The sequence below is a fragment of the Ambystoma mexicanum genome, chromosome 3q (genome assembly GCF_040938575.1).
Source record: "Ambystoma mexicanum isolate Mex_15411 chromosome 3q, UKY_AmexF1_1, whole genome shotgun sequence".
NCBI classification, from domain to species: Eukaryota; Metazoa; Chordata; class Amphibia; order Caudata; family Ambystomatidae; genus Ambystoma; species Ambystoma mexicanum.
The window spans coordinates 1,246,488,812-1,246,510,683 of NC_090926.1; the positions used below are offsets into that span (position 1 = coordinate 1,246,488,812).

The 21,872-nt window shown below is 47.4% G+C and overlaps 1 protein-coding gene and 1 long non-coding RNA gene across 2 annotated transcripts in view; one reads left to right on the forward strand and one right to left on the reverse strand.

Moving 5' to 3' along the window:
- The window catches only part of LOC138447824 (TLC domain-containing protein 4-A-like), a 332,257-nt gene that overhangs the window by 195,733 nt on the left and 114,652 nt on the right, over positions 1-21,872 (reverse strand). The gene's annotated exons all lie outside the window — the stretch shown is intronic.
- LOC138581986 (uncharacterized) lies at positions 10,671-15,280 on the forward strand. Its single transcript, XR_011304921.1, has 3 exons — positions 10,671-10,793; positions 13,469-13,652; positions 15,099-15,280. It is a non-coding gene; the product is annotated as an uncharacterized lncRNA (long non-coding RNA).

Here is a 21,872-nt window from a genome sequence, read left to right on the forward strand (position 1 = left end):
CCACAACTACAACTAAAAGGTGCAGGGATGTCAAAGTCAAAATAAATACTGTTAAACTCAAATGTTCTGAGTTTCTTCCAGTTCACAGCTTACTTCCAGTTCCCCCTTCCCCCAAGCACAATAAAGTTCCATGAAAAAGGGTCACGATTACCTTCCTCCAATTCAAGGTGTAGTAATTCAAAAATAACTTCTTGGGATTCCCTTCCCCAAGCAACACAGGTCAAAGTAACACAGTTCAAAACAAAAGGGGTTTTGAGACCCCGTTCTCAAGACAAGTGTGGCCCCTTTAAGTCTCAGGGTTCCCTTCCCCAAGACTTCAACTCAGCCACTTATACTCGTTGCCGTCTTTCCAAAGGGTCTTAACAAAACCCTAGGTCAACCTAGCCCTCCTTCTGGCTGGCTTCGCCAGTTCATATGCAGCAGCTTCATCAGGCGGTTACTCTGTATCTGTACATTCCACCCATCAGGGTTTTGTAGACCACACGGTCCACCCATTACAGGTCATGCAACCAGGTCCCTGGGAATCATCAGCACATGCACAGGTTCCTTGGCACTTCCTGTGCACCAAGTCGCCTTCACTTAGTTCCTTTGGTCAGCCTCTTGGCTTTATGTATAGTACTGCCCATTGTTGGCTCCTTATTAGCTTTGTGATCCTACCACCACGTGTTGCACACCTCCCGCCAAGCACTGCAATTACTCTTCACTGTATGGCTCTCTTTAGCCTTGATGTATTTAACTTCAGGTTTTAAGTTAAATCCTTGTGTAATATACATTTAGCACTGTTTACTTTTTTCAGTTCAATATTAAATGTGCATTGGTGTTGTGTAATTTGTAAGATCACATTTAGTTTGGTATTAATATTCGCTTCAAGGTTAAGTTGTCATGTAGTTCGGTATTCAACATGTTTTATATGCACTCCTTTGCTCCGTGATTAATGCTCCGTGGTTAAGTGTTCATTTAGTTTGGTATTCAATACACGGACCGCTATTCACTTGCAGTCTTTCAGGAGTGCCCCGCTGCCTAAATTCCCTCCCGACACTCACCGGTCTTTCACAAGTCCTCCCGATGGTTCCAGTGACTTCCTCTGGCTTCTTGAAGTCTGGGAAACCAGCCGGCGCGAGCCCCGCTTGCCTGTTGTGTGCTTCTCTCTGCACGCCAGCTCCAAGGATGTTTCCTTAACGCCAGTGGTGTCCTCACAACACCAGGCTCCTCCTCAGAAGCTCCTGCTGCTCGCACTTGGAGAGGGAGGCTCCGAGACTTGGGGAAAACATACAGCCCACTCTCTTCGGATCCCACAAGTCCTTCGGGGTGATTGCTGGTGTCCTGACTCCGTCTCCGGTCCCATCACAGCTGCCTTCTCTTAAGGGTCGCCTGCTGGTTCCCCTTTCGCACTCTCTCTCCTGTCTGGCCGATTTCCTTTTATACACATGCATCCCCTTGACAGGCTGCAGATGTGTTTGTCCACTTACCCTGCCTGACCACAATTAAAGGGACATGCCTGACCCTCACAACTCCTGGCAGGCAGTTTCTTCGTTCCAGTACCAAAGTGGTGATAAGGTATAATTGTTACTGCTTAGTGGTCTGTTCTTCGTCCCAGTACTGTCAAGCGTTATATGTGAAAGATTGAGGGGAACTGGCTTATAATAGCCCATAAAGGTTGGGGGAGGGTCAGGTTGGTCGTCAACAGGAAAAGGGGGATACCATGTCGCTCCCATCTTATATTTAACAGTTTTTGCCCTCTTTCTGATACGTCTGGACTGATGGTATTTCATTTCCTTTTTCTGGTCACTGAGACCCCATAACTGCCCCAGGAATGGAGGATTCTTCTTGGAAGGGAATTGGGAAATATGGCGTCTCGCCGGAGTATATCTCACTCCCAATCCCCAAGGACCCTCTACCCATGTGATCCTCCCTTGCTTCCCCTCCCCCCCCCCACCAGGGTCAGGATCCAAGTGCATTGGCCTTTCCCCGGCCACCTATGCAGCAGATCCAAGGGGAGTAAGAGTGAGAATACCCTCAGGTTGCTCACAGTCCACAGTACAGAGTGCAGAGGTGACCGGTTGTAGACAAAGGGCCACTGTGTTCCGTGATCAGAAGAGATTACACATGAAAACCAACCACTACCTTCTGGGAAGATACGTTTCCAAAGAATAATTGAAGGTGAAGTAGATTGGGAATATACAAGAGCAATGGCTTTAAAAAAAGAATGACATTTTACGAATTGCATTTCTTGATTAGCAATACAACTTGAGTGATGAGTGCGCAAAGTTATTGGTATGCAAAGGCATAAAATAAAAGCGAAAGCATGTTTTTGTTCTTCCAGAAAACAATGTTTGTGACCGGAAGGACATTGGGAAAACAGAGATGGGAAAAACTGTCTTCATGAAAGAGCACATTTTTGGAAACTTCCAGGAAGAAATGGAAATAAACATTAAAAAAAAAACAAGCAGTTTCAGGGCTCATTCTGGCATGGTGGTGTCCTGGCAGGTGTCAAGCCTGTTGGACCAAGTTAATTACGTTTGTGTAAAGTCAGAGCTGCAGACTACATAGGCCATATTGTGGCAGCCTGGGACATTGTCCGTTAAGATGTGGGGATTGTGAAAAACCTATGGGACTTTCCCGGTCTACTCCTCAGGGTTCTTCTAAGCAAGCGGCCAGGGGCGGGCCATTGCTTTTGGATTCCAACCCTGGGGGCAGACATGCAAGGGAGAATCACCTGGGTAGAGGCTCATCAGGGATTGGGAAAGGAGGGCCCAAGGGCGAGACATGGTCTCCCCAATTTTCTAACCCTGGCCTATCTTACCCTCCCTCTAATGTCGTTGGGTATTGCCGTGCATGCCCTGCCTTATCCCAAAACCTTCAACAAATATTCATCCTCACAGGAAAGTAAGGGAATATAAAATCTCAAGGGCAGCAAGTCATTTTTTCAACTACGACACTGACTTACCCACCGTTCCTCTCATAATGCGAGACCCAATCTTTTCCTTCCCTGTTAACCTCATTTACTGAGGGTACCAGAGTGAAAGAACCAAAACCACCAACCTCTTGTTATCATCATCGTGATAAAATGAGAAAGAAAAGATTGGACACACCATACCCTAACATTGAAAAGGGGAAAAGAAAGTTAACACCAATACCACTTTCCTATCCTAAGGACAACTCTAGACTAGAAACATGGTATCCCCCCTTCCTTGTTAATGACTCCCCAATTCCCCCCCCCACCCCCCCACCCCCCAAGTATCACTCAAGTACTGTGACGAAGACAAGGAACTGAAAAATACACGAGGGGTGTGGCTTGCTTAGCAGCAAAAATTATTCCAGGTTATGCCCAAGCACTATACAGTAACACGAAAAAGGGGGGCAGACAAACCCCAAAACCATAATTTGCTCATCCAAGCATATATAATGCTTGTGAGTGATACTATGATCTATGATGTCTCGGGAGGTAAGGGGAGATGAGAACACAGATACCCTGTCACACTTCTAGAAAACACTACTGACTTTCTAAAATTGCCTACGGATTTGGACTAGTTGCCTGGGCCTGTCAAGCCTCACCTGGGAGGGGAAGAGCCCCAAGGGAATAGGAGGGCTCCGCTAGGAGAGATGCAGTATTATCCTCTTCAGAGGGAGAGCTTTCCATGATGCCAGAATATTTAATGGCTTGCTGTCAGAGTAAGGCTTCCCTTCTCAAAACCACACACCTTGCTGGTATTGAAAACTATTGTGATCAGCATGGGATTTGGAGCATTAACATCTTGTCTTCTGATCAATGTAATTCCTCCTCAAGTCGAAACCAGCCATTAACCAAAATCCTTCACTAATGGTGTATTCTATACACAGAGTGAATTAAATAATGTTGAAGGCTGTATTCATATTGTAAAAAGTAACCACAACATTGGGGACTTCAAGTCCCACAATGCCCCAAGTACTGGGACGAGGAAGAGGGACTAAGAGACCCAAAACTGCAATGTGCAGTCTAGTGGTTCTAATGATCTACACGGTACCTTGAAATATATAGGCCCCCCTCAGGTGCAGGCCATTATAACAAGAAGGTGGAGCAGTAGTAGAAGTTGCTGGCCACAGTTGCAGCAGCAGAACCAGAAGAATGAAGACGTCGGAGCCGCCGCTATCTTTGATGCAGAGTTCGGTCCTGGGAGGGTCTTCGATGTAGAAAACCTGAACTGCAGAGGTCATGCAGCGGGAAGCAGTAAACTGACAAGCTGTCCCATGAGAGAGAGAAGCTCTCTTTATATAGCACCGGAGGGCAGGAGGAACAAGGCAGGCTCCTTTCCCATGTGGCTCGGCCTACGGGAATGCGGCCGAAGCAGTCGATGTTTAGGAGAGAGCAGAAGCAGCAGTGGCAGCGGTTCGAGAGGACATGTGTAGAGAAGCCAGTGATTTTGCCTATAATATGAAATCCCGGAACGCTCCGTAGTCGAACAATGCCCATTGAATAATGTTTTCAATGCGGAACTAATGTAAGGAAGTTACATGGGCAATATATTCACTTGCCAAAGTAAAGAGGGTGCAATACTTCAGAACACCTGTAGCCCTCTCATAGGCAAAATAACAAGATAACAATATTGCAGAGAAATTACAACTATTATTTCCACAGTGAGGAAGAGGCAATAGTTATGCCTTACACCAGCATACATTGCCTATGCCACGGAAAGGCAAATGTGATAAAGAGATGTCAACAGCTATTTGATGTGGAGTTAAGAAATAGAGTGGCAGGAGAGAAGCTTTCCTTGTAAGAAGTATCAAGGAGGAGAGGAATATAACCTATATTGCCTATGGCAAACAAATCAGTAGAACAAACAGCACCTATCCGTATTGTGTCCTCATAGAAGAAATTGTAAATCTTGATGTTGTTGAAAGTCAAGAACATTTCTAAGAGTGTGAAGAAAGCCTTTACAACAGAGTACTTGTAATAGTGTTAGGAGTTTTTGTCCTGGTAGGCGAGTATTGCAGGAAAGAGACTGTTTGTTCGTGGTAGTCCTGGCAGGTTAGTGAACCAGGAAGAAGATTTTGAAGTACTGCCTCGTGGTTAAAGATTCTGAAGGAAAGAAAGTGGCAAAGCCGCTGTTGTGTTTGATGAACTGTGGTGAAAGCCATTCTGAATGCCACTTCTTCTTGGAAAAGAAGAAGTGACATTAAGATATTGCAGTTTGAAGATAAAGACTTGTGGAACTTTGTCAAATGCCAAGTAAAAGACTTTTGGAGTACAAAGGACTTTGTAAATAGACCTTAGCTATATTAACCTTTTAACTGCCATGGGTTTTTCCCCCGTGCCAAGGCCTTTTTTGGTGATTTCGGTATGTGGCCATTCAAATCCTTGTAACTTTTTTGTTACATGACATATCACAGCCAAATTTGGCTCCTTTTTTCCTACATGTAGGCAGTCGTAACGCCACCCAGAAATCCTAGGTTGCTGTAAGGGCGTGAGAGAAAATAAGCAAAAAGGGCGAACATTTTGGGTTTTTTCAAAAAAATGCCAATAAAATGATGTACAAAGAAGCCTGTGTTTTTTTCCTTGTAAGAGCTAGGAACAAATGGTTTGCTATGCTGAGTTCCCCAATTTCCTCGCTTTCAAGAACAGGTTGAGTGGAAACGAAAAGAAAATATTTTGAAGTGGTTATCAACTGTTTTGTGAGAGGTAGGCGATTTTTGGGCCATTTTTGACAATTGGACATGCATGGACGGAATGGAAGAAAAGGGTAGGAAAGCCAAATTGGAGGACAGAAAGGCATACATTTCTGAAATGTAGACAAAATTCCAAGTTTAGGAAGGGGTGATTTGCGTAGGTCAGGCAATAACTAGGTAGGGGAAAATGCCATAGATGGGGGGAAAAGCGGGAAAATGACCGGAAAAAAAAGGTATGTGTTGGACATGGTTGGCTTGGTACGGCAATGGCTTCTATGAATTTTGAGAAAAGCAATGCTCCGCTACACTCCCCCCGACTCTTGCAGTTAGGAAAGCACACATTTTTGGTAGTGTTTTACAAAACAAGCAATACCACAAACCAAACACTGAGCCATGGTACACAGAAGTTTTATGCTCGCGGCCTGAACAGATGCACTTAGCATGTGTAAATCGGGAAAACCAATGTGGTGAGGAACGGCAAGCATCCATTTTTTGAAAGAGCACAGGCAGACCTTTTCAAGGGTAGGTGACTTGTGAAGGTTACAAAAGTGTATGATGCCTAAAGCAGCGACTAAATGTAGGTCATATTTGGGAAATGAAAGGGCTGTGTGACAAAGGGCACCAGCAAATGGGTCAAAACGTTCTGAAAACCACACAAACACAAAAATGTTATAACTTCCTGCGTTCCCATAGGTGTCCCGATGAAAACGGTACCTCACATGAGTGGGTGCACCTACCTGGGCGCCAAGGGGAAAGCCTAAAAACACAAGTAACCCCAAGTCTGTTTCGACACCTGAATTTGACACGTTCTCCAGACAAGCACAACATACAGATATGGGCCTCGGGTGTCCAAACCACCGAGGAAAACAGTGAACCCCATGCATTTCCGAAATGAGGACACCCATGGCAATCCGAAGAGGTATGATTTGCGCAAATCGGCCCAGAATGTATTACCCAGACACCCCCGCAAAATCCGAAATGTGGGGAAAAAATAAACGCATTTTACGCACAGAAGGTATGACATCTGTTGTTGGCAATGTGTTTCAGTGTGTGGACACAGGGAAATGTCTCTGAAATTGGCTGGAAATGAAGACAATTCTCAGATATTTCGCTCTGGCCACCCACCGAAACACACCTCTAACAACACATGGCCTACCTGCCAGCGTCCCCATACGTGTCCCGATGAAAACGGTACCTCACATGTGTGGGTGCACCTACCGGGGAGTGCAAAAGGAAAAGGGTAACCCGCTGGTAAACCCAAGCCTTTCGCCACTGACCATTTTGTTTATGTGGGCAACCTACAGTTTTAGGCCTAGGGTGTCGAAGCCAGCAAGGAAAACAGGGAACCCCATGCATTTCCCAAAAGAGGACACCAGTAGGAATCCACACATGGACAAATTGGAGGGGCAGCCCATCTCATGTAGCCCTCCCCGGGGGCAGATAAGGGAGGGTGCTGTCCTGCATTCCTCCCTGGGCTCAGGCGTCCATTCCTAGGAGCAGATATCTGGTCCCAGGCAGGGCTGCATGACATGGCACCCACTCCGTTGCGGGGGGTGGGTCAACGCCCCTTCCTATTAGGAAATTCCCCGTCCCTTTTGGGTGCCCCACAGCCCCCTCCTAAAAAGCATTCCTGGGCCTCCTACAAACTGCTGCGTGAGGTACACCCCCTCCATTTGGGGTGGGGGGGAGAGGGCCCCCAGAAATGGTGGGACAGGCCCCCCCAGTGAGTGGGGAAGTAAGGTTTGGGCATCCCGGTACCAGATTGGCACACCGATGTGCCCCTCTGCGCCAAGGCAGGTATAGTAAACAAAGAAAATAATTCAAAATGGCAGGCTGCCCTTTAGCAGGGGCAGAGGGGCCCCATACACCGCCAGTTAATTTTCTATTGTGAAGGGGAGGAGCACCTCTCCACCCCCACCCCAATTGGAGGGGTGGCGCATCTCATGTATCTGCTCCCGGGGAGGGCTAAGTGGGGGGGCTGTCCTGCACTACTCCCTGGGCTCAGGCGTCCCTTCCTAGGAGCAGATATCTGGTCCCAGGGAGGGCTGCATGACATGGCACCCACTCCGTTGCGGGGGGGGGGGGGTCAACGCCCCTTCCTATTAGAAAATTCCCCGTCCCTTTGGGGTGCCCCACAGCCCCCCTAAAATGCGTTCCACCATTTTCCATTTTTTTCTTTGTTTATGAAACTTGCCTTGGCTTAAAAGGGGCACAAACTTTACTGTCCCACCCACTGGGGGGCCTCTCCCACCATTTTTGGGCACCCTCTCCCCCCTCACCACAAATGGGTGGCGGGGGCACCTCATACAGGCCTCCCTGGGCCTCCTACAAACGGCTGCATGAGGTACACCCCTCCACCATTTGGGGGGCGGGGAGAAGAGGGCCCCCAAAAATGGTGGGACAGGCCCCACAGTGGGTGGGGCAGGAGGGTTTGGGCACCCCGGCGCCCGATTGGCACATCAATGTGCCCCTCTGCGCCAAGGCAAGTTTCGTAAACAAACAAAAAAAATGGAAAAGGTACACTACACTTTAGGGTGGGCTGAGGGGCAACCTAAACCGCCAGATAATTTTCTAATGTACTGGGGGGTGACCCTCTACCCCCCCCCCAACACCAAAAGCAAGGGGGGCATCTCATTCAGCCCTCCCTGGGGGCAGATGCCCCTTCCTAGGAGCAGATATCTGCCCCCAGGGAGGGCTACAAGGGGTGCCCCCCATTTCCGCTTGGGGTGAGGGGGAGAGGGCCACCCCCCATTTCTGTAAAATATATCCCTGGTGGCTAGTGTCCCCCGATCCCACCCAAAATTCCCTTTTCTTATTTTCCTTTTTTTTTTGTTTGCCCCCTTCCCTGGGGGCAGATGATCAGCCATCTGCCCCCAGGGGGGGCCTAACCTGCAGGCCCCATCCATTGGGGGGCCTGCACACTAATTCCTGGTAGGCCTTCCCCCCACCCCCCAATTGGATGGGGGACCACCACATGCACTCCTGCCTGGGGCCATAAATCTGCCCCCAGGGAGGGCTACAAGGGGTGGTCCCCCCTTTCCACTAGGTGTGGGAGGGGGAGGGCCACCACCATTTCATGGGGGCAAAAAAAACAGGCCCCCCATCCCTGTTCTATTTATTATTATTTTTTTTCTTTTTGCCCCCCTTCCCTGGGGGCAGATGATCAGCCATCTGCCCCCAGGGTTGTGCACATATGTGCCCCCATGCTTTGGGGGATGGAGGTGGGAAGAGGACTGCTTACTTGAAGCAGCCCCCCCCACGTCACAAATGTTTCCATGGTGGTCCAGTGGGTTGCTGGTCACGGATCGAGCGCTCTGCTAACCTCATGTAGATGGTGTCCTTGGAAAGGGGAGAACCTCCCCTTTCCAAGGACACCACTTTTGTCTATATCCCTGGTGGTCTAGTGGGCCCCAGGGCGGCAAAACCCCCTCCCACCTCCCCCCTTCCCTCGACTTTTATTTATTTTTCTTTTTTTTCTTTTTCACCCCTGGGGGCAGTGATCATCTGCCCCCAGGGGTCTCCAGCGCTGTGGCCCCATGCTTTGGGGCCACGGGGGGGAAGGGGTTCGCTTACCTAGTAAGCAGCCCCCCCGCGTATCAAACGGATCTCTATTGATCCTGTGACATTGCTGCTCACGGATCGGGCGCCACACAATGGGTATCGTTGGAAAGGGGAGAATCTCCCCTTTCCAACGATACGCGCCTCAATCTCCGGCTTGAAATACAGCCGGAGATCGAGGCTGACAAAGAAGGGCACTCACCTTCTTTCTTCACTGCTGCAGCCGAAAATGGCTGCTGCAGTGATTTTACTTTCAGTTTCACAGCGACGTGCTTTACGCACGCCAACGGGAAACTGAAGGTAATCCAGCCCCCTGGCAGTGAGGGGGGACCTCCCCCTCACATAGCCCGGGGGTTGGATTACAGTGTTGTGCGATCCCGGCTTTGCAGGGATCGCACAAAACAAAGTGCCTGAAAGGACGAGCTATCTCGTCCTTGGCACTCATGAGGTTAAAGGAACTTTATTCTATGGAACTTTGATTGGAAATCCTGCTTTGAACCGGAGTTAGGGGATCCAACCCAAGCTACACAGATACCTTGGAATCCGGCATGTTGTGTAGAACTGTTGTTTCTGTTAAACTTGAATTGCCAGATGTAACCTTTATAAGTGGGAGCGACAGATTCCTTTTACTAGAGTGTTTTCCTTTAGTTTCATTTTGACAGGCAGGGAAATCCTCTTTAGGTTAGGGATAATGAGACATTTGTCACACTCTTTTGTTAATAAAATGGCTATTCATGAAAACACCTTTACCAAGTTGTCCGCCTCGCATTTCTGACCCCTCAAACTACTCACAGATAAAGGACATCTGGATTGTCCTGATAAAGTTAGCTATAAACACTCACTATATAAGACCAAACACATAACTGGTGACTAGATAGAGTTGATGGTGTTGTAGCAGGAAGGGCTCAAGGCAAGGCTCAATAATGAAGGGTATTTGCGGTTGTTTACCACTAGTCAGGGTAGATGCCCTAAAGAGGTGATGGAGAGGGATGAGAGCGCGTGACAAGGAGTTCAGAACACTCAGTGGGTTGCGCAGATGCAGCTCACATCTAGAGGTAAACTACAAGGCGCATACTCCTCATCCTAGTGATTCAGCTCTGTAGGTTGAAAACTACTTGAAAAATCCACTTTGCCTGCAGGACACCGACAAACAACAGCCAACACACACTACCCCCCCCCCCCTTCTCCCTTTTCTGATTTAAAATGACTATCTTGCGAATATTGTAGCAGTGAGATCCTCTAATCCAGGGGTCTCCAAACAGTCGATCGCGAGCGACTGGTAGCTCGCTGGAGCCTCTGAAGTCCCTCGCGTTCGACTTTCAAAAAGAAAAAAAAAAATGCAAGGGAGTGCTCTGACCAATCACAGGCCTGCAAATCTGTAAGCATATGGAATGCATCCTGTGATTGGCCAGAGCAGGTTCCTTGCTACTGCAAGCTGTTCTGCCATTGGCCACAGTTGTTTCCTTTTGTGCTGTGTTGGTTAGCCCGGGCTTTCTCTTTTAAAAGCACCGGCGCACATTTTCTTTCCCCCATGTTGGAGCTGCCCTGGGGCTTTGAAGTGTGGACGTAAGCTGCCTGAAGCAGAATTTGAGGTCGGGTGGGTCGGGTTAGGTGGCGATTGTGATTTATTGTTTTTTTTGTGCATCTGTGTGCCTTACTGCGGCCCCTCCTCTCATGTGTGCACATCTGTTTGTGCCATCAGAGGAGGAGTGGTCCGCTCGGCAGAGAGCCCAGGGTGAAACAGAGCATTTAGCTATGATGCTTACTGTCTCCGCTCACCCTGGGCTCATTAGCAACCATGTAAGCTTTTTTTAGATGACAGGGCTCTGGCGAGGAAGTCCCGGGCGAGCAAGTCCCCTCGGGACTTCCTCACCAGAGCCCTGCCGTTTCTAATAGTAACTCATATGATTGCAAATAAACACAGAGCTAAGCAGAGACATTCAGCATGATAGCTGGATGCCTCAGTTTCGACCCTGGGCTCATTTTGCATTACAGAAGCCCCATTTGGACTTTTGAAAACAAGGTAATGAGTATTTTGTTTCGGGCAAAAGGTTGCGATTGAGATTTCCCCTGCGGCAGACGGGGAAGCGACTTTATGCACTACGTGTGCCTGGACAGCCAAGCAAGTGTCTACTGTGCTTTAGCTCTGGAGCTGTCACGGACGTTTGAACAGCAGGATGATTAGCTCACATGATAGAGTGCTCGCTTAAGTTACTTTTACTTTTTCTTTTATTTTCACTATTTTCTTCAAAACTCATTCCTCGCAAATAAGGCATGTGCTCCCTTCAGAGTTTTTACTATCATCCTAAAAGTTTTCCATCAACTTTCTGTTATCCCAAAGATTCACACGTTTCTGCTGGCGTAATACTATGGAACAGGCGCATAGCATGGCATTATTCACATATTTATGAAATTCCACTTTGATGCTACTCAGCGCTGTCAACCTGTCATTTCATTTCAAGATTCCAGAAAGCATATTTTACCTGCCTTTCTTATCACTCATCTGTGTCTCTTCGCTGACATGAGCGGTGGCTGCACTTTGAAGTCTCCCAGCATTTGAAGTCTCCCACCAGCAGGGCACAAGTTTCAATGTGAATTTGCACTGCAAACCATGATTCTTGCCACCGTGCAAAATATATTTTTGCAGTGCAAGTCCGGGCAAAGTCGGCGCATAATCATTTTTGCAGTACAAAATAACTTTGCCTTGACTTTGCGCTGCAAAAATACAATCTCTGCAGTTCCATGAATCAGGGTTTGTGTTGGCAGTGCAAAGTCACTTGTCAGCGGTGCAAATTCACTTTCAACTGGGCAAATATTCCATGAATCAGGCCCAAAATCGACACATGCACCAAAGAATAAGTGGCGCGCAATTGCAAATGAAAATTACTGCACTTGGAATATTTTGCTATAGCGCGGCTGTGCCATAGCCTGAACAAGTGACTATCTGCTCGTTTCCTAAGTGTGTCAAGCTGAAACGTTGTCCATGTGACTGTCTTGCACACGGGCACTGATTTAGCCTGCAACACTTTGGAAATGACCAGGGCTTGAACTTTATTAACATAATCTTGAAGGCATATGTTATTCCCTCCATTTATAAAGAGAACATGAACCGCTAAAAAAAAATGTGTATAAGTTCCAATGTTTATGAACATCCCCCACCCCTGATCGCCCGCAAGTAGCTCTCCACTGTTGGTCCTCCACTGAAAGTAGCTCACGCCAATGTAAAGGTTGGAGACCCCTGCTCTAATCACTGCAATAGGGAAACATACCGTGCAGCAATAAAGAAAATGCAAGGCTCTCCTCAAAAGAAAGTTAAGAATTGACAACGCAGTCCAGGGGTTTGAGATTGGATCTAGAAATGCACACAACTCTTGTCCTGACGAAGGCCTAGATATCCATGACCAAGAGACCGCTGTGGATGAGCGTATCTCTTCTAAAAGGTTCGAAACACTCTGGTGTCGACATTGTTCTTTACTACATCCGTGTTTTCATATCGAGTAACAACTAATCTCTAGGGAAGGTGTATAGATATCAGATTCTCTCAAAACACCAAGATAAGTGGGATTTTGTGGAAAATTCAAACTGGGTTAAATAAACGATTGCACCCCCACTTAAGCCACGAAGGTCAAACAAATGTGTTAAGAGGAATATCGCACTCCCTGTGCGAGCATGAGTGAACATGCACGAAATTGCTCATTTGTATTGTATTTTGCACATAAGGCACAATAACAACCCATTTGCACAAAATGTTTGCACTTTTTATTATGGATGTTTTGCAAGTTATTTTATTGAAAGAATTCGAAAAGGAGAAATGCATAAATCTCAGAAAAAGAATACAATTTGGATTTTTATAATAAACAGTTGGGTCCCGTGTGCAGCGATTAGAGGATCTGACTGCTAAAATATTTGCAAGATAGTCATTTGAAATCAGAAAAGGGAGGAGGGGGTAGTGTGTGTTGGTTGTCGTTTGTTGATATTATTAATCCCTGTTCACCACACACACCTCAAAAACAAAAAAGATGGGGATAGACATGTTTTTGTACTTACAGACTCACAGAGCCATAGATAGCTAAATGGGTAGCGCAGCTGCGGCAAAGGTCTGTGTAACCTGCAGGACAGAGATCTCTTTCCTATCAAGAGAAATGGGCTATAAAATAATAGCATGGGTACCTTAAAAGATCCTATAGATTTGAATTGCCATTGGCTACCCAGTAAAATTGACACACATGATGGCACGGTGCAATGTGATATTGTTTAATTTATGCAGGTGGAGGAAACTATGGTGGTCTCAACTAGGCTTGAAGAATCTGGATTGTGACCTCAACCAAAGGAAGAACCTACGAGGCAAGAGCCTATCCCTCACGAAATGAGCACTGGGAAGGCAGAACACCTCAAACCCCTCTGCTGGCAAGTCTGTGAAATGGAAAATGCAAATCAGCGGGTTCCGACAGGTAAAGTATGCCAAGCAACCAGAGCCCGGGAGGAGTGGGCATAAGATCTGGGAGTTTAATGTCAAAACGAAAATACAGGTAGGCGGGAGGTCAACGGATTCTGGCAGGTAAAGTATGCCAAGCAACCACAGCCCGGGAGGAGTGGGCATAAGATCTGGGAGTTTAATGTCAGAAGGAAAATACAGGTAGGCCGGAGGTCAGCGGGTTCTGGCAGATAAAGTATGCCAAGCAACCAGAGCCCGGGAGGAGTGGACGAAAGTTCTGGGAGTGCCCTGTCAAAAGACGAAAATACTGATAAGCATGAAGTCAGCGGCTTCCAATAGGTAAAGTAGGCCAAGCAACCAGAACCTGTAGGGGGTGGGGGGGCTTCAGTCAGATATTCTGGGAGTAAAATGTAAAAAGAAAATACCAGAAAGCAGGGAATAGTTTATAGAGCCACTAACATGATAAAGAAAATGTATTCAAGTAAATCCAGATTCCGAGAAGAGCTGAAGAATATTTGAAAATATATTTTTACATAAGCTCCATTTCAGTTGCCTGAGTTTCACTGGCAAACTCTGATCTGAGCAGATGGTGCTAGAAACGACTGGTCGGTTTTCCGTTTTTGTCCACCATGGCAGTGGCTATTTTGGGGGAAGACTGTGGTTCTTCTTGCTGAGCTATGAGAGATACCGTACTTGCCAGATCTGAGCCAATGGTCCTAGAAACGACTAGGTCAGTTTTCTGTTTTTTTTCCACCATGGCAGTGGCTATTTTGTGGGAGACTTTGGTTCTTCTTGGTGGGCTGCGAGAGGGAGATGCAACATTCCCAAATGTCAGGGCTTCCTTGGCAGCTGTTGCTCTTCCCAGGACAAAAATGTTACCAGCGCTTCATGTAAAATGCTGCATGTCACCATAAGCCGAATTCATATTCGAATTTGTTTGCAATTAGGTCAAACATTTCAAACAACGCAGAATTTCAGTATTCGCCAGTAAGGTAGAGTGTCATGCAGACTGTACTCAACCTTTTTAAAGACTACTTTACTATGCGAGTGGTTGTGTAGATTTTTCAAGACCTACATTTTCCTCACACCCAATGGCACTGTAGGGTTCGAAATGGAGAGGAGCTGGGATCTATTTAGCTCCTGCTTGTAGCATAGAAAAGCCTGGTTACCACAGGCCAATTGATACCAAACTTAACTCTCTGCATTTGGGACATTCTATAAAGACTAGGACACATCTATGTGATATTTGAAGGAAAAGGGGTCATCAGTCATAGGTTTGCATCTTATCTGGAAGTTAGATTTGCTGTACGCCTTGTACTAGCCCCTCGTTCCCCAGTGGCAGCTCCTGGTCCATTGATAATGCAGGATACCCTGGAGCTGCTATTTGCTGCGCTTATCGAATCTTAATTTCGATTCCTGCACTGCAACATCTAATGTTTCTCTCCATTTTCTCTCTTCGCAGTGCTGCACCACCCGATCGTGGCGAGTGAGAAAAGACTAACGATTATTTGTACTCCTGAATGCAGGATACTTCATGTAATCTACCCCACCCTATCAAGCTGCACTGGAAGAGAGTAAAGCAACAAAGCTGGCATCTCTGCCTTTAATAAAACCTACGCTTTCCACTTGTCTGGCTTCCGTTTCTTGGGGAATCACAACTGTGCAGCGCCTTGAAGTTATCAGCCAACTAAGGAGTTTTCCAGGAGTTTTCTGTGACCCTCTGAAAGTGGTCACAATTGGCACAACTTCCAGGAACCCTTCGCCAACTGTGCCCCGAGAGGGTTCGAAATTGAGGGGATCTGGGAGACATTTATGGCTAGAGCCAAGATGAGCCTGGTATTTATTCATTCGCATTTGTTAAGCGCACAGCAGACCGAAGGCATCGTGGCGCTGGTAGCTTGATACCAACATCTACCAGGAGCTACGTTTGCCTCCCCAGGCCAACTGATGCCAAATAAACATACCCATGTGAATTTGACCCTGTGCATTTGGGACAGTTTATAAATATACAGTTGGACATATCTATAGAACATTTAAAGCATCACAGATCATAAATAATGGACAAAAAGATTACGTTTGCATCTTATGCGAAAGTTAGATTTCCTCATTTCCCAGTGGTAGCTCCTGGTCACTGGATAATGGCAGCTACCCAGCAGATGTTTTTAGCTCCTGCTCATCCAATCGTAATTACGATCCCAGCATCAGCTTTTTATCCAGAACAGATGTTGTTTTATCTGTTCTTTGCAGCATGTGGGTTCAAGATGCATGGCTCTCTCTGCCCAATGTGACTCCACAAGTTGAGTCGTCTTATTGCAGTGCCAAGTACTGTGGCTCTGCTCGGGCCCTCTTCCCACTTGAAGGAACTGCTCAGCCAGCATTCCACAGTGCAACTATGGGTAACACTCTGAATCTAGGACCAGCCTCCTCCTTCTAGCTATGGTCCAGCCTTGCTTTTGCCCAGCCCTCCCAGAGCATAACTTCTCTCTTAAGTCAGTGTTTCCCGTTACACAGTGGCCCCATGGGCATGTGTTTCCACTGTATACAGTGCGCACTCCTACATCATTCAGAATCCATCTATATGCCACGCCTAGGAGATCCTCGGCCATGTTAAAAGTTATCCCTCGCCTTCATGGTAAGTCCTCATCCAATAGGTGGAAATGGGGCCTTCTGTTGATTCAATTGAGGATGCAGAAAGATTGGCTTCATCTTAGCAGTGGTCTGCCAAATAAATTACTGCTAGTTTGCCCGGCCACACTTCTTTCCCCCCGGCCGCAATCTTTAAGAGAAACACCAACACCTGCAGTACGGAATACATAACAGACTTGAGTATCACCGCTCCCCAGCTTCCTACCTTGGTTGCTTGTAGATCCCTTGCTGCCAAATGGTCTACCCTCCCCTGTTGTTGGATGCCCACTCCCTTGCATCTCGTCTTCCCTACCTGTGTGCTTCCCCATTTGTCTTGTAAAGTGCTCTGATGCTTTTTGAAGCTAGGTTCACGCTCAATAACATGCCCTAATCATAATAATAATAAGCTCAACTCCAGCTAGGTAGAGGCAGCTGCAACATCACCACTTTTTACATCTCCCACACTAGCAGGAATCTGTCCCCATCAGCGCAGAGTCAAGATAGGTCTCTGGTTCGAGCGCCGTTACATCTCGGCTACAATAATGCACACCCACATTTCCAAATCCTCTAATGTCTGGTATGTGAGGGGGTATCCTTGCCGTACTCCCACAAAACCGTGTTTACAACGCCCTTGCACACTGTGGACACATCGCCCAGGATTAGAGGCCACATCCCCGAGGTCTTCCATGATTACAGCATCTCGGGTATCCCATTCGCGCCTTGAAGCACTTGTGCATAGGCGCGCTATAAATGCCATATCATATCACCCTGAACAGCAGTGCCCCATCTCATCCAGGATCGCATCCTGCACAGCACAATCATAGATCTGTCCTGATCTCAGGTGGCCGCCCTGGATACTGGCAGGGGCAGAAGTCTCTCCAGCTTGAGACATTAGTTTTAAAAGAAAGCAAACAAGTCCTTACATCAGCCGGATCTGGATCCTGGAAACTGCAAGCACAACCTCTTCATGGTATTGTTGTGGGATTAACGCCTTCCCCGCCCAATGTCAGAGGATGTTATTGGCATGATGCCACTGTACGGCTAGCCAGCATTTAGGGAGGTTCCGCAGCATGGCCAAGGTTCATAAACCATTTCCAGCAGTATGGAGGGTCCTGACCAACCCTGAGAGCTAATATCTGTACTGGTTGCCACTGGGGTATCTTCCTCTGACGCTTTGGGTTATCTTGTTCATTCTTGGGGGTCTCCGTGTGGGCTGTCGCAGTAGCACAGGGGGGCAACCAGACCCGGCTACATGGGGATGATCAGGCCCAGGTTCTGGAGCAATCCACAATAGATCTAGCCACTGCACTCGACCCATGGTCGTGTCCCGTGCCAACCCTGTGGGCAAATATGCAGTGAAGACGTGACCATTCCCATAATACCAGTCCCCTACTCACTCTGCCTGCATCCCCTCTGATGGAAGCCAGAAACCCTAGAGTCATCTTCGACTCCTCTCGCTTTCCTCTCTCATATCTTGGACCTCGCCAAGCAGGCCCATTTTCAACTCCACCTCCTCAGAGGTATCCTTTCCTTCCCTCACTTTCCCCCACAAGCTCTGGTACTCTATTGCAATAGCCTCTTCCTTAATCTACCTTCTTCCTCTTTCCACCCCCTCCAGCTTGTCCAGAATAGGGCCGGGAGACTTATCCTTGGCCTCAAGCCCAGAGACCGTATCTCACTAGCCCTAAAATACACCCCATCCTTACACAACACTGTGCGTGCCAGGCGCTTTTCTAAGAAGCAAGCTGGAGGCAGATCTCTCTCCTCAGCTGGCTCCCTCTTCTGGAACAGCCTCCCCCTCCTCTCCGTCTTGAGCCGGATCTCCTCAAATTCCAGAAGCTCCTCAAAACTTTCCTTCCTCTTCACCTCCTCCTTCCCCCTCTTACTACCGTGCTAATACCCCACATTCGCCGAGATTGGTGACCTGGAACCTTATGTGTCCCCCTAGATCCTGGCCTTCTTCCCCCCCCACTCGCCTTCTGGCACCCACTGGCTTGTGTCTCACGGGCCTGCACTTGGCAGGTGATCCCCCGCACCAAGCGATCCCAGCCAGGCACTTACTGGACTCCTCTGCACTTCCCTCTATGGAATCCCTAGCACTTACCCCCTTCCCAGTCACCCCCTCTCTCTCACTGCACTTGCACGTTCCAAATGCTCAAAAGGCGTAGGAGGACCACCCCTTTCCTGTTCAGCTGTTTATTTACTTCGCCTTTGTTCCCATGCCCCCCCCCACCCGGTTCGCCCTGTGCGTGCTTTGAAACACAATTTCCTGTTATATATAAGCACCTTACAAATGCACAATAGATAAATAACAGTCTGATTTTGAGGGACACATGGCCCTGGCAGGATCCTTCTGGGTATTGTGGCACTTGGCACAGGGTGGACAACTTTGCAAACAAAGAATCAGACAAGAGGACTTCTATGTACAAGCACCTCAAGAGAACCCTTTCTACATTGGCAAGAGAACCCACTGCCTATGTCATCCGCTGAAGTGGCTTATGGGTGGGTGTGCGAGACTGCCAATGAACAGGATATCGACAATTAACCAATAAATAAAACCTCACTTCTCCCTTGCACGTGGCCAAGGATGGCCTGGCCTTTGTAACACCCAGCAGAAAGGTGTCCTGATGCTGCATCCTGCAAATAGCTCAGCTGATTACCAGGCTAGGGCTTAGAAATGTGTACCACCCCTTCCATGCCCCTATGTTTGGCAACAAGAGTGACCAAGGGAAGAAATAAGAGAGGGGATGTCTCCACGTAGGAAAAAAGGTGGGCAGCCAAGCTCCTCCGAATTCAGGAGAGACTTTCGAAGTTTGAGGGTGTTCAGAAATGAGGACAGAGGCGTGATTTGCGGTATTAACCCGTTTATTAGGTGCATTCTACAGGGAGGGCAGGATCACACACTTACAGGAACTAAGGGAAGTCTAACATAAATGGTAGGTTTCGAATTAAACAGTGTCCAGGATCTACTAACATACAGTGCGACAGGGTAACCCACTTCTCCTGGGAAGGCATGTTTTCTCCCTATACTTGGGGAGTCTCTGTCCTTTTCCGGCCATCCTATTGTAAGCAGACAAGTACCAAAACTAGGGCCAACCAAGGCCAAATCCTATACTTCCTAAATCCTGTTAGCCCCCCTGACTAGCCCCAATCTAAACGTTCAAGTTTCTGGTCCACACAAAAGTTCAAATCCGGCATAAGGTGCATCTTCTTAGGTATTGCCCCACCCAAGGTACTAACATTCCCATGAAGGATCTTCCTGGACCGTCCAAAACTTCAGACCTTGGATTCTTTTGGTTTCTTTGAATGCCTCTCACTTGATACTCATGATGTCTTTCCATAAACAATTTGAGGTTCTCTGCAGGTCTCTCCCTAGACCTTCTTGATTCTCTCTGTCAACCATTCATCTGGGTTCTTAGGTGGTCTCTTGGTAGACCATGTCTCTAGATTCTCAGGTGGTCTCTCAATCTACCTTTTCTTTGGATCCTCATTTGGTTCCTCAGTAGAACCTTTTCCCGGATTCTAGGGTAGTATCTAGGTCTATCATTTCTCTTGATTCTCGTTTAGTCCATCAGTAAACCAATCTCTGGATTATGTGGTCCATCAGTAGAGCTTTTCTCTGGATTTGTAAATTGTCCCTGGGTCGTCCTTTTCTCTGGATTATGGGGTCATCCCTTGGTAGACCATTTCTCTGGATTCTCAGGTGGTGTCTGGGTAGAACTTTCTCTGGATTCCTTGTTTCTCTAAATGTCTTTCCATAGAGCTTGCCCTTTGGAAGTCTCCCTTCAGACCCAGTGTTGCTTGTACTTCTCAGAATCTTCTTGAGGTTCTGAGGAATTAGTATCTCTCCCTCCTTCTTTCAGGCAGTCCATAATCTTTTGGCCTGTTGCCACCAGCCACATCCGCTACGGACCTGATCGAAAATCCTTGGTCTTGGCTTTCCCATTACCCCAAGAACTGGAAACAGGCTATAGTGCCCTTCTGGTCAGGTATCCTCTTGCAAGGCATAGAAGCTCTCCACCTTTCCTACATTCTCTCTAAGCAGAATCCGTTCCAGTCTCCCATTGTCTCCATGGATCCTCGGCATGTACGTCTGCTTCCTTCAGATCCAAGACACTGACTAAATTTTCCCAGCCCCTTTTATGCCCACAAGTACTTTCTAAGGTTGATTAGGATTGGTTATTTCTCCATAAAAGCCGCACCCAAGATTGGTTATTCCTGTTGGGAGCCTTAATTTCCATTGTTATATAATTATTAGTCAATTTCAGGGAGTGGTCTTAATGGCTCCTATTGTGTTCAATTAGGAATCGCAATGTCTCATAAGTGGCTGCAGCATGCACGAGCATCTTCAACATCTATTGCCCATTTTCTGCTGCTCTGCTGTGTTCAGCAGTCTCCCGTGTGAAGGTTCCTGAGGGGAAGAACTCTTATGCTTTATTTATTATTTGCCGGTCTGCTTGGCTTCACCCTGTATCTGGGAATGTGCCTTGCTAGTCTGTCGCTCCTCATTTGTAGATTTCAGGTAGTGAGTGAAAGGTTCTCGAGTGCAAACTAGGTTCGCTCTGCGGTCCTCAGGCTTGTGGGTTGGTGGTACTCTACTCATGTTGCGCTGTTTCAACAAAAGAACATTACCGCATCTGGGTCCAGAGCAGAAGATTCCTCACCAAACTCACTGTGAAGCACATTGGGTAGTAGCCACACCAACCCAGTGCCCTGTGGCGAAGCCCCTTACTAAGTCAAATGGAGAGTGGGTCGAACTCGACAGAACTGTGGGGGGGTTAGCGTGTCACCATGTTCTTACGTCAACAGAATATGGCGATTTAAGAAAAGTGGTGTTCCTCTATTGAGCAAGACTTTTCTATTTTAGCATGCACAGCGGAATCGGGTCCTGCGAGAGTGGGACAGAGTTGGCGTTCTGAGATCCTGATCAGCCAACAGGATTAGCATCTCGGCAACAACACAGCTCTATACCCCCCCCCCCACTGTGATGAGACACTAATTGTGGGCGCAGATTCTGTTCCATGCAACTTGGGCGGTCTGAGATTCTGTGCAATAGTGCTACATCATTAGTGAGCACGGCTCCTGCTGCACGGCAAGATTCTCTCCCCTCCCATCCCAGAAAAAGTCTGAAAACAGTCGGATTTAAGAAAAGGCAGTTTATGTACATTGTTCTGAAACACGTTCCTGAACAGACCTGGTCAGGATGAACCAAACCTGTAGACATATTGACTAGTTGGCGTAGGGAGATTTAGGGATAATTCAGAAAGAATACAAGAGGAAGTTAGTCTAACGTCTTCAAACAAGGAAACCGGTTGGAAACACAGAATTCTAGTCCTCTCTCTGGAGAGTTTAATCAGGAAGACTCAGATGGTTTTTAGTACAGGCTCGGAAGAGCTCTTCACGGAGGAACACATGTAACCCAGAGAAATGAGAAGTAAGGGGTGGGTGGGAAGGCTTGGGGACTAGAACCCCTGGTAACAAGGGAACAGCTCATCATGGCTTCCTTTTTCCAAGGCTCAGGATTCACAAGTAACAGATCAATGGTTTTCTTTTTATTTAGTCCACTTCCCCCTTTCCCAAGTGACGTTACAAACACAGCAAGTGCTAAATC